Below are 11,806 nucleotides of genomic sequence, written 5' to 3'. Positions count from 1 at the left end.
GTGTGGAAACTACTTGGGATTCTCTCTCCGTCTCCCTCTGCCCCTCCCCCACCTCTCCTCTTTTAAAAAATTTTTAAAAAATAAGTAATTAATATAATTAAATAGCTGAAAGGATAAATAAAAACATGAGAAAGAGAAGAAAAGAGGAGAGAACAAAAAGCAAAGAATGTGAAAATCAAGAAAAAGAAAATAATAAGAAATGACTGTAGAACAATGGAATGAAAATAGATTAAAAAAGAATAAGAGAAAGCGGAAATAATTGAACTAAGCTGGGTATCTTGGAATGGAATCCAAAGGGAACAAAAGAAAAAGCCCAGGGGTGCCAGGCTGGTTCTGTAGATAAAGCATGTGCCTTTTGATTTTAGGGTTGTGAGTTCAAACCCCACATTGGGCATAAAGCTTATTTAAAAAAAAAAAAAAAAAAAGTCCAGTTGTTGGAAGATGCCTAGTTCCCCAAACAGCACCTCTAGGTTTCCTTAAAATTCTGGAAGAGTCACACATGCAGAAGGAAGGATGTCTTCAGCTTGGAGGAGATCGGAGAGATGCCAATGGGAAAATAAACATAAACATGGCTTTGAAGGGTATCCAGTGATATTTGTTCTCTTAACACTTTGTATATTTGGGATCAATCTTGCTGAAAGGATATCTCACTAATATTATGTTATGTACTTTGCAACAAAACACTACTTCATATTTTAAAAATCACATTTCATTCTAGGCAAATATCAAAGAATTCATCAATTCTTTTATGAAGGGCATTGTTATTTTTACATTTAAAGCTAACTGATATTTAAACTGACTAATTTTAGGGACCACTTGGGTGGCTCAGTCAGTTGAACATTCAGGTCATGATCTCGGGATCTTGAGATTGAGCCCTCCATTGGGAATCTGTGCTCAGTGGGGGGTCTGCTGGAGATTCCCTCTCTCCCTCTCCTACTACCCCTCTGCCCTCTAAAATAAATAAATAAACCATTAAAAACAAATAAATAAACCAACTCATTTTAAAGAATTTACATCCTTTGATGGAGGTTAAAATCTTGTCCTAAAAAAAATTCTTGAGATTGGTGCATAACACTGTGACCACACTTAATTTTTCTTTTAACGGCTTTATTTATTTATTTGACAGAAAGAGAGAGCACAAGCAGGAGGAGCCACAGAGCGAAAGGGAGAAACAGACTCCCCACTGAGCAGGGAGCCCGATGCAGGACTCGATCCCAGGACCCTGGATTATGACCTGAGCCAAAGGCAGATGCTTGACCTCTGAGCCACTCAGGTGCCCTGAACTGTACACTTTAAAATGTCTGAGATGCTACATTCTGTTCTGTATATTTCACAACAATTTTTTCAAGTTAAAAAAAAAATAAAATATCTTAGCTCATAGACCAAGATGGTAATGGTTCAGGGAGCAAGCATGTATTTATATTATAATAAATTTGATATAAATTTCAATTAAAAAATCTGAACACCTATCCTAAAGCAATGCTTTAAATTTGTAAATAGCTTAAAATTGGACAATGTGGGGAATTATGAATGTAATAAGGTAGTTGCCTAGGAGATCAAATTCTGTAAATTAAAATGGAGTCTGTAGGGGCACCTGGGTGGCTCAGTGGGTTAAAGCCTCTGCCTTTGGCTCGGGTCATGGTCCTAGTGTCCTGGGATCGAGCCCCACATCGGTTTCTGTACTCTGCAGGGAGCCTGCTTCCACCTCTCTCTATCTGTCTGCTTCTCTGCCTACTTGTGATCTCTGTCTGTCAAATAAATAAATAAAATCTTTAAAAAAAAAAAAAATGGAGCCTGTATATAGAAGCTGCTAACTTCCGGCAGCCTGATAACAAAGTATCCACAAGACTCCAAACTTTAACAATTCTTGATTTTTGCTGTCTATCTCTGATACTCAAATGCTGTAAATCATATGCATGCATATTTTATCTTCCACTATCTACCCCAGTTCCTTTTATTCCCTTTTTGCTAACCTATAACATCCATGCATCTCCTACTTCTCTTCTCAAGGGCCCAATACCTATAGTTCTTTGCTTCTCTCTGCCTTCAATAGTTGGATCTCAGTCTCACTTCTCTGTTGTTTAAAAAAATGTCAGTAGTCAAATACTTAATTGGCAAAATGCAGCAGAAGCTTTGTTGTAGAGAAAAAAATGACATGCTGAACTTCAGAGCAAATCAGTACATTATGTGGATGGAGAACAGAGGGAAATTCTCCTTTATAGAGCACCCCCCCCACCCCAGGATGATTGAGATCTTGATGCTACCTATACATAAGGGCGTGAAAAAGCTCAGCACCAATGAGGGAGAATTGCACATCATGAAAGAGGATGTTGGGCAGATTTATATAGAAAATGGGCAGCTTTCAGCCCTGCCTCTCTCCCTTTCAGGGACCCCTGCCCTAACTAGCCCAGGGAGCAGTCATAGATGCACCCATCTGAGAAATGGCCTCTGACACCACATAGATTATAAAGGGCAGACACTTGCACTTTTGTTGGTTTTTACTTGATGGGAATATTTAAATTATAAGTATTTACATTCGCCCTCTCTCAGCCTTTTAAGAAATATAGGCCCTTGAGAAGCTCATTTATATTTAGCCGAGTGAGGAGTTTGCAAGTAAAAGAAACCAAATCCAGCCTGGCCCTCTTTATCACAAAAGCTGCCAGTTCCTACGTCGATGAAGGGGCTATATGAGGACCACTAACTGTTGGAAAGCACGGAGTGAGAAGTGCCATGTGGGAAGAAAGTCTAGGGTCACCAGATTTTCTGGTTTCCCAAGGGAAGCAGAGATATCCGGATTTTAACATGACATATTCTGACTTTCAGAGGTTGGCAACTCATTCAAATTTTTCAACACTCTGTGAAGGCCAAACTCTGAATACCCACGGGCTGTACTCAGCCCCAGGTCCTCTAGTGATGACCTCAGCTTTACACACCAAAGACACAGCAGCTGGGGGAGGGGCTGGGAAGGAAAGATAAGAAAGATGGGGCTTTTGGTATCTGTTCTATGGAATGGAAATTGGGAAAGAAAGAGATGCTTCAGGTGAAATTTTAGGAATGTTTTCAGGGCGTTGAGTGGTACAACTGCATTGGTAAACTGAAACACCTTCAGTGCTTTTAAAAATTGGACTTTTCTTTTTTTTTTTTTTTTTCCTTCTGGTTATGGTAACACGCTAATATTGGCTGTGAAGTAAAAGGGAACCAGTCTGGCTATATATGGCTATATATGTTTACATGTATAAATGATAAATATTGCAGAGCCAAGTTTTGGGGGGAGGATCCTACTGGATTTCATGTCAGAATTTATGATAAAACCACAGCTCTGGAGGATTTAGTAAGGCCTTCAAAGCCATTCAAATACAGCATAAAGGTGTAATACATCGCCAGGTTATTACCATTTCCAGTGAGTGGATCAACCCAATACAGAGGGTTAAGTGCAAAAAGATGGACTAAAACGATTCCAAGACACCTGCCTATTTTCTGATCTCTACCAGACACACACGTGCATGTGGACACACGTATATGTCCACGTGTATCACTGACAAGGTATTTGCAAAAGGTTCTTCCACAGAGTCTTCAATCTACTTCCATACAGGGGCAGAAATCTTCATCGTCTAATTGACCGACTGGAATAGATTTTAAAACAGTCCTTAACTAGTGTGTCATCATAAAAGACCATAATTGACACTGTCAGCTATTTTACTCATTTAAATGTACTTTTTAAATTTAGTTCTAGCGGTCTTCTAATACTATAAATATTACTTGTAAAAATCTGCAATCTACATTATGTTAAATGAGAGAATGTGGTTTAAAGAGGACAGGATTTGAAAATAGCAAGACCTAGGTTAGATAGTGGCCCCACCACTTTCCAACTGTGTGACATCAAGTACCTTATTATTATTTTTTTTAAGATTTTATTTATTTATTTGACAGAGATCACAAGTAGGCAGAGAATCAGGCAGAGAGAGAGGGGGAAGCAGGCTCCCTGCTGAGCAGAGACCGTGATGTGGGGTTTGATGCCAGGACTCTGGGATCATGACCTGAGCCAAAGGCAGAGGCTCTAACCCACTGAGCCACCCAGGCGCCCCTCAGGTACCTTATTTAACCTACCCCAGAAAGGCATTCCAGCTCACCAAAATGGGGATACTACTCCCTTCCTGATAGAGTTGTTAAAAAACATTAACCTTACATATTAAACATTAAATAATATATTAAAATGAGATTCGTAAAGCATCTAACACAGTGGAAACAATGAAATTCCTTCTTAAAACTTAAGCTATCGCTTAAACCCAACTACGCTGATTTCTAAAATCATCCTTGGGTAGCGCTGAGGGGCCGAGTTTTCCCTGGGGCAACTGTTAATTCAGGGAGAGAGAGAACTAAAGGCTAATAAGCTGATCAGAGCTAACAGGACCAAAGGGACAAAAATAAAAATAAAAGATTGGACTCCAAGGCCTGCACAAGTAAAGATCTCTTAAAAAGCTGCAAGCTTCATGTTGGGGCAATGAAGGACTACCCATTAAGTAGGAATGAACCGGAAGTAGACCAACCCTCGCTGTAACTAAAGGCCATCCCTGAATTGACTCAACCTCTGAAAATAGGTTAAGGGAATTTGAGCTTTCTTTTGTCCCAAACAGATTGCCAAAAAAATATGTATATCCTCTATGGATGTAGATATCATTATTCTAGTTTGCAGATTATTTCTACAGTTTCTTACACATACTATCCAGCACACAATCAAAAATAATCATGCCTACAAAGAATCAGAATCCTATGAAAGAAAAAAAACAAAGACAGTAGCCATGATCTACAAGGCCTTGAGAGATAAAGTTAAGATACATGGGAAGAGTCTGATCCTTTCTGGGCTTGCTTTTATTTATTTATTTATTTTAAAGATTTTATTCATTCGTTTGACAGACAGAGATCACAAGTAGTCAGGGAGGCAGGCAGAGAGAGAGGGGTGGGGAAGCAGGCTCCCTGCTGAGCAGAGAACCCAATTCGGGGCTCGATCCCTGGACCTTGAGATCATGACCTGAGCTGAAGGCAGAGGCTTAACCACTGAGCCACCCAGGCGCCCCTCTGGGCTTGCTTTTTAAGCAGGGCTGCTTCATGGGCATGTGACCTGATTAAGTACACAGGGCCCCAGGGGTTTACAGAAGCCCTAGGCTTGGGTTAGCATTCTACACACAGCAGTTTGAAAGTCTTAACGATTTTGAACATGGGACCTGGCATTTCCATCTTACACTGTGTCCCGCAAACTATGGAATTGCTTTTAAGGTGTGTTAGGTGAGACCAAAGCAAAGTACTCTACCCCAGTACCCTGGGAATCATCAGATTTTCCAGTCGAATATTCCAGTCAGGCAGGATGCCCTCCCCGTGTGACTAGCAGGTGTTGATCCTTCTAATGTACTCAGATGATTTTTCTCCTGCCTCAGGTAGCTTACTTTATGCATGTGCTGATCAGTTTTCTTCTGTTTCCTCAAAAGGAACCTTCAAGATTCCCAGAGTTCTCTCTAGGCAACTCTCTCTCCTGTCCCATGCTCACTCTTACAAACTCAGGGAAGCTACCTGGGCTCCCCCTCCTGCATCGTGGCCTGGAAACTCTCAAGGCAAATCATAGGGCTCCCTTGTATGTTTCCTGTCTTACAGGAATCACGATCACGGTCCTTCCTTGCCTATGCCCAGAGTCTTAAAAACAGTTACTTACCTGGTCCAGTTTTGTTGTTATTTCAGGTGGAACAATTTATCCCATCCTGTTAGCCCAGCTTGGTTCCAAGCAGGAGTCCATGGTATTTTTTATAATAGTCCCCAAATCAAAGCATCCACGATGTGCATCAGCAGTAAATGTACAGATGAAATGTGATATGCTCGTGAAATGAAATACTATTACTGAAATAAAAATAAATGAAATATAATCACATTCAGCCATAAAGACGAGTCTCATGGTGTTGAACAACAACAACAACAAATCAGACATAAAATAGTGTCTGCTGTATAATTCCAAAAAGAAGCAAAACTAAACCATTCTATCAGAAGTCAGGATACTGGTTATCTGCAAAGAGAAGGGAGGGTGTGTTGTCTGGAGGGGGACTCAAAGGAGGTTCTGTGCCCTACCAGTGTTATTTTTCTTGACTTGGGTTATGGTTACAAAGTGATTTTGTGTTAATTACTACTGTGCAGTGTTCGGTGCACTTTTCTGTATGTATGATCAAGTACAATACAGATAATATGAAAGTGACAGTAAAAGGAAAAATGTAACAAACAACAGTAATATGTATTATTTTCACTTTCGAAAATCATTTTTGTCAAGAGGTGTGTAACATCTTTGCCAGGAATATTCTCCAATTCCTGAGACAAAAGCTGTAAAATGACTTACTGAAGCAGGTTAGTTTTTGAAATTGATATACATTGTTATGAAGTATGTTATATGTCAAGAAATCCCTCTGCAAAAACAAGCCAAATTCCACCAAATTGTTTCCTTGTTTATGGAGATTTTTAAAGTGTATTTATTTGCGCTCGTTTCCACTAAAATATTTAGTAAATCACTGATCCCCTATTTCTGGTTTATTGATAGGTGGTTTGACATTCCCTTTGAAGTTCACAGGTACTGCCAAGAATGTAATTCTGTAGCCAATTCAGCTCTGATGCCCAGATCTATCCACAGCTACAACTTAACTGGCAAGGCTGGCAGCTAATAAGAAAACATCAGCTCTGGCTTTATTCTGCTATCATATCATATGCAATAATGTAATGGGACCAGTAAGTTTTGTTTTCAGATACATGTGTGTACTGACTTGACGTGAACCTAAAAAATGAAATAGATGGAAAGGACAAGAGAAATTCTAAATTCTCACCCTTCAGGAGTTTTGATATTATCAATTTGCCTTTGTCGCCTATAAAGAACATCATACAAAAATAAGTCTCTTTTTTCTATTACCATCGTCCTTGGCATAGAGAAGATGAAAACAGATCCTATGTGAGCAAATTAGTGAAAATACTAATGCAAGTTATTTTGAACTTGATAAGATGAGATATTTGGATTTGTATTATTTTGGGTTTTCAAAAAGGTACTGTGTAATCCCCACTGGTCTTTCCACTACAGATAGCGAAGCAGTTTGAGGTGCAAATAAAGGGAAAGTATTTGAAGCTAAAAACTCAGAATTGGACTATTCAGCCCACCTCTTCTAGCTCTGTTACCTTAATTAAATAGCCAACTTTGTTTAATTTGGTTATCATTCTTTCCATCTATGAAATAATGAAAATATTGACAATTGTCTCACTGGGCAGTTACAGTTGTAAGCTGAGATGATATGTTCTGTGCCTGAAAATGTGTGTGTGAACAACACTTATTCAACAAGCCCCTCATTTTACAGAGGTGTAAACTGAGACCCAGAGAAGTTAAGCAACCTGCCCAAGGTCATGACTGATCAAATCCCTGGCCCCGGAATTCCCTTTTACTGAGTAAACTGAATCTCTCCTTCACATTCCATCACTGTACTGTCGCTGCCCGTGCCCTGTGGTCCTCAGCTCCTGAGCGCAGAGAGGAAGGTGTTCTGAGTGGTATGGGTGGAGGAGACTTTCTGATGAGAAGGCAAGAGTCACTCTAGCACAGTTTGAATCTTCATTGAATAACGGGGCTAGATCGATGCCAGTAAACATTATATTCATTCTGAGTCTTCACAGCCTTTAATTATAACTGACTTATCCCGAGCAAAATCTCTTCAACCACATTCTGTAGCACAATTTACTCACATTTGCCTGATGTGATTCTCATCAATAACAGGTAAGCAGCCTATTTTTTTTTTTGATAGAGGGTAGGATTTTATTTATTTATTTATTTATTATATTTGCGTATAGTTGACACACAATATTACATTAGTTTCAGGTGTACAACATAGTGATTCAACAACTCTGTACCTTATGTTATGTTCATAAGTGTAGTGATGGTAGAATTTGAACTGTTAGCTTCCAAATGCCCCTTGGGGTGTAGATCTACTGGAAGCTCTATCCCAGCTTTCCATCCCAAGAGTCTTTTCTTATTCACAATAAACTCACCTCACAAAGGCTGTCCTCCCCCACATACTTTACTTCCCTTCCCATGTGGACATACTTTAGGGTAATGAAGTAAGGCCACTAGGTAGAATGAAAAGGAGATCAGTGTTGATTAAAAATATATATGAGAGCTCTTTACAAGTTAGAAGTGTTGTGCAAATTTAAACATCTATTGAAATGGGGAAATAAATCTATTGATTTGGATTATAAAACATTGTGTTGAGCATCTACTTCTACACTGCAGGAAATAGAAGGCAAAAAAAAGAATTAAAGTACCATAAGGGAGAGGCTCTAACTTCATAGAACTCATAATCTCATTATGGAGAAAGATGTATATATTGGCAATACTAAGCATTTTATGCTTAAAGATTAAATTACTTAGAATAGCAGCTTAAGGAGTTATGGGCTAGAGGAAATGGGACTTGAACTGGAATTATGCTGGTGACTCTGTTCTGACTCATGGGGAAAGACTGACTTTCTATAGGAGAATATGAGACCCACAAACAGAGAAAAGCAGAGAGGAAAGATGGCAACAAAGAGAGAAGCCTGACAGTGGTCAAGTCCCCAGTTCTAATCCCCAGAGCTGCCTTTGTCCCCACCCCCTTTTTTCCCTTATTACTTATGCTCCCATAAGATTTTTTTGCTGGACTCCAGTAACTAAGAGCGCTGAGTTGGGTTTTGGTAAACAGGAGTGCTGTTCTTCAGGTACTTTCTCACCCCAAAGTTTCTAACACGATGTCCACAATTTTTTCTCGTGCTACAAACACCTAACCTCTAAAAGGCAAAATCTTTGCTATTTTTCTGTGCCCAAAGCTATACATATTCTTTTGACTCATCAAGGAAGAGGAGAGTAGAAACAATAGTCAATTCTTTTTTTTTTTAATATTTTATTTATTTATCTGACAGAGATCACAAGTCAATTCTTAAACAAAATGAAAGAGAATGGAGACATGGGTATGTGTTCATCAAGGCTTTCTTTTTCGTTCCCCACAATCAGAGTCTTGTCAGGAAACCCATTGCTTTTTTTGAGTAAGAATTTCAGATTTCTCAAATTGATGATGTCATGACCACCCAAATAAAAATAACATTCTTTTCAGGCTGCCTGCTGGGAACGGAAGTCATACAGACAAAGGGAAACCAAGGTATTGACTCAATATGGACAACTTCCAATGGAAAAAAAAAACTAAAAAATCATTTCAAAAATATGTGCTGAGTCCTTACGACAACCTGCACTTGGGGATTCTGTGACATTGTGGAATCTGAGACTTCTGTGGTTAGCTAACTCATCGGCGGGACATACTTATCTATAACCATAGCCCTAAATCCTCCTTGGTAATAATAGGGCTGTGATCTTCAGGTTGTAATGGTCTCAACTGAGTCCTTAAAGTCCCAAGCCTATTAAAATAGAAGTGTTCTCTCTGCAAGAGCTCAGGCAAATAGAGCTAAGAGGCCCTTTTTATTTTAGGCCAGCTGCTACTTTTAATTCCCATCTCAGTGATGTACTTACTAACCTTCAAAAACATGTTTCTTCCATCTATGCCCCCTTCCAAAATTTGAAAGGGGAATTTGAAAAGGAAATTCATGTTTGTCTCATGTCGCCTTGGAAAGACAGGTTATAGAAATTAAGAAATATGAATACGTTTTCCTGTTAAGAGTAAAGTAAGAGAGTGAACAGTGATTACTTCTTCTAATCCTTCTTCTACAGGGTCCATCTGAGAGCGAATCACCCTGAACTAAGTTCCTGATCCCCAGGGAAATGATCAGCAATGGCATCCAGTAAATATGTGCTCTATTGAAGTGGCAAAAATGCTGATTAGAGGAAAATGTTTGTGACTGTATACAATAATTTGATTTAATAATTATTGTTTGAAGGAAATTATTAACTGAGTGATGTGAGGAAATGAAAAATCTGAAATATGCTCTCTACCCTCAAACTGAATATAACTGGGAGAAAAGAAAAAGCCAAACACACAAAACTTCTAAGGGGTAATAAAAGATAATGTATAATTAAGCTTCATGGAAAAGCTTAATACATAATCGTGAATAAATACTGGCAATTCACATTTTATAATTTTTAACTTCTCTGGGTTTCAGTGAATTCATTGATAAGATGCCAACAATAACCTGCCCAGAGTCGGGATTAAATGAGATAAGGTATAAAGTGCTGATGACGTTTTGATGTATAGCTGGTCCTCAATCTGTGTACTATTATTATTCTCGACTCTCTCAATAGACTACACTGTTATGCCTTTCCTACAGGCTAAGCAACTGAATGCGAAAAATCTAAATCTGTTAAAGTAAGATTATTGTTCAATAGAGTAAAGATTATTGCACTGGGCATTCTATGTTAATAGAAATAAGAAATAGACTTAAAGACTTAACTATAGCCAACAAAACTTCCGGTTGTAGAGAAGAGAGTGTGTAAGCTGATCCATATTTCAGGATTTAAATAACCTCAAAGAAGTCAATTAACTAATCAGAAACAGATTTACTGTAATATGCTTAAAACAAGTCTGATGTTCAATAAATATTTGTTGTGGGAACAAAACAAAGAACAAGGAAGGGAACAGAGACCTCTATGAATTGGAACCCATGATTTAAGGGGCCACTTGAATTTTAGTCCAGGCAAATAACAAATATAGCCCCTCATGTTTGATTCCTTGGGCTCCCCCCACAAGGAAACACAGGAACTAAGAAAAATAAAATGTGCTAATTTGGTAAACATGGCTTCAGAAAAAATAACCCAATTCACCTTGGAAACAGGTTGACAAACCTAAAACACCTGTATAAAAATTCTGGTCCCATCAACCTATGGATGTGGGACCGCAGAGCCCAGGCAGAATGTACAAGGCTTATTTCTGTCACTAAACAGAAAGAGGAGGCCTTAGATTTGTATGTATAAAGATACATATGACAGGAGCTATTGGAAATGGAATGAAAGGTGACAGTTCAGGTGTAATCATTATTTTAAACTCAATGAGGCATAATTGAATAACAAGACTGGCATTTGTCATTTTAGAGTTTTGTCTTTGCAAGATTTTGTTAGATTTGCAACACTGTTTGCAACAACATCAGTGATTCTTACAAGTTGAGCACTAATCTGAACTACAGATCAAAGGTACAAGACTTAACCATGGATTTTCTTCTCATTATCTTTGTTAAAGGAGATTAGAAACCTTGATTGAAACTTCTTGGAAAAATACATGAAGCAGTACTTTTAAATATTATGTCTGGATGAGGCAAGATTTGAAAAATATGCATCTGTTATTATTATGTAATCATTTAATTCAGGAGAGTTCAACCTTACTTGTTTACCTACTTTTTATTTTGCCTCTCAGTAAGTAAATAACAAAAAATAAAATAAAATAAAAAAGATAAGGAAGTGAGAAAAAAAATTTAATAGTACACATAATTCTGTTCACCAATACACCTATACAATCTGCACAATTAATAAAGTAAAAACAAAAACTATGAAATGTGTGGCTTGCTTCTCTCAGTGATCCAATGTATAGTCCAAGATCCCCAGGTTAGTCAGATAGTAAGAGGCCAGAAATGGACGGACAAGCCATGGGATCCAGCTTAAATAAAGTCAAGTAGGGCAGTGCTGTGGGTAGTTCTGCAAACTGGAGGTAGACCTTTAACACACACCCAGCCCTTTACATGAGATATGGTCACAGACATCTTGTTGATTCTCTGCACTAACGTTTCAGGTATTCTAGGCAAATTCCAACCTGCCAAGTAGCAGCAATTTATCCTC

Source organism: Enhydra lutris, unplaced genomic scaffold, assembly GCF_002288905.1.
Source record: "Enhydra lutris kenyoni isolate GAN:26980312 unplaced genomic scaffold, ASM228890v2 scaffoldscaffold2, whole genome shotgun sequence".
Classification (NCBI taxonomy): domain Eukaryota; kingdom Metazoa; phylum Chordata; class Mammalia; order Carnivora; family Mustelidae; genus Enhydra; species Enhydra lutris.
This window is presented reverse-complemented; position numbering follows the sequence as displayed.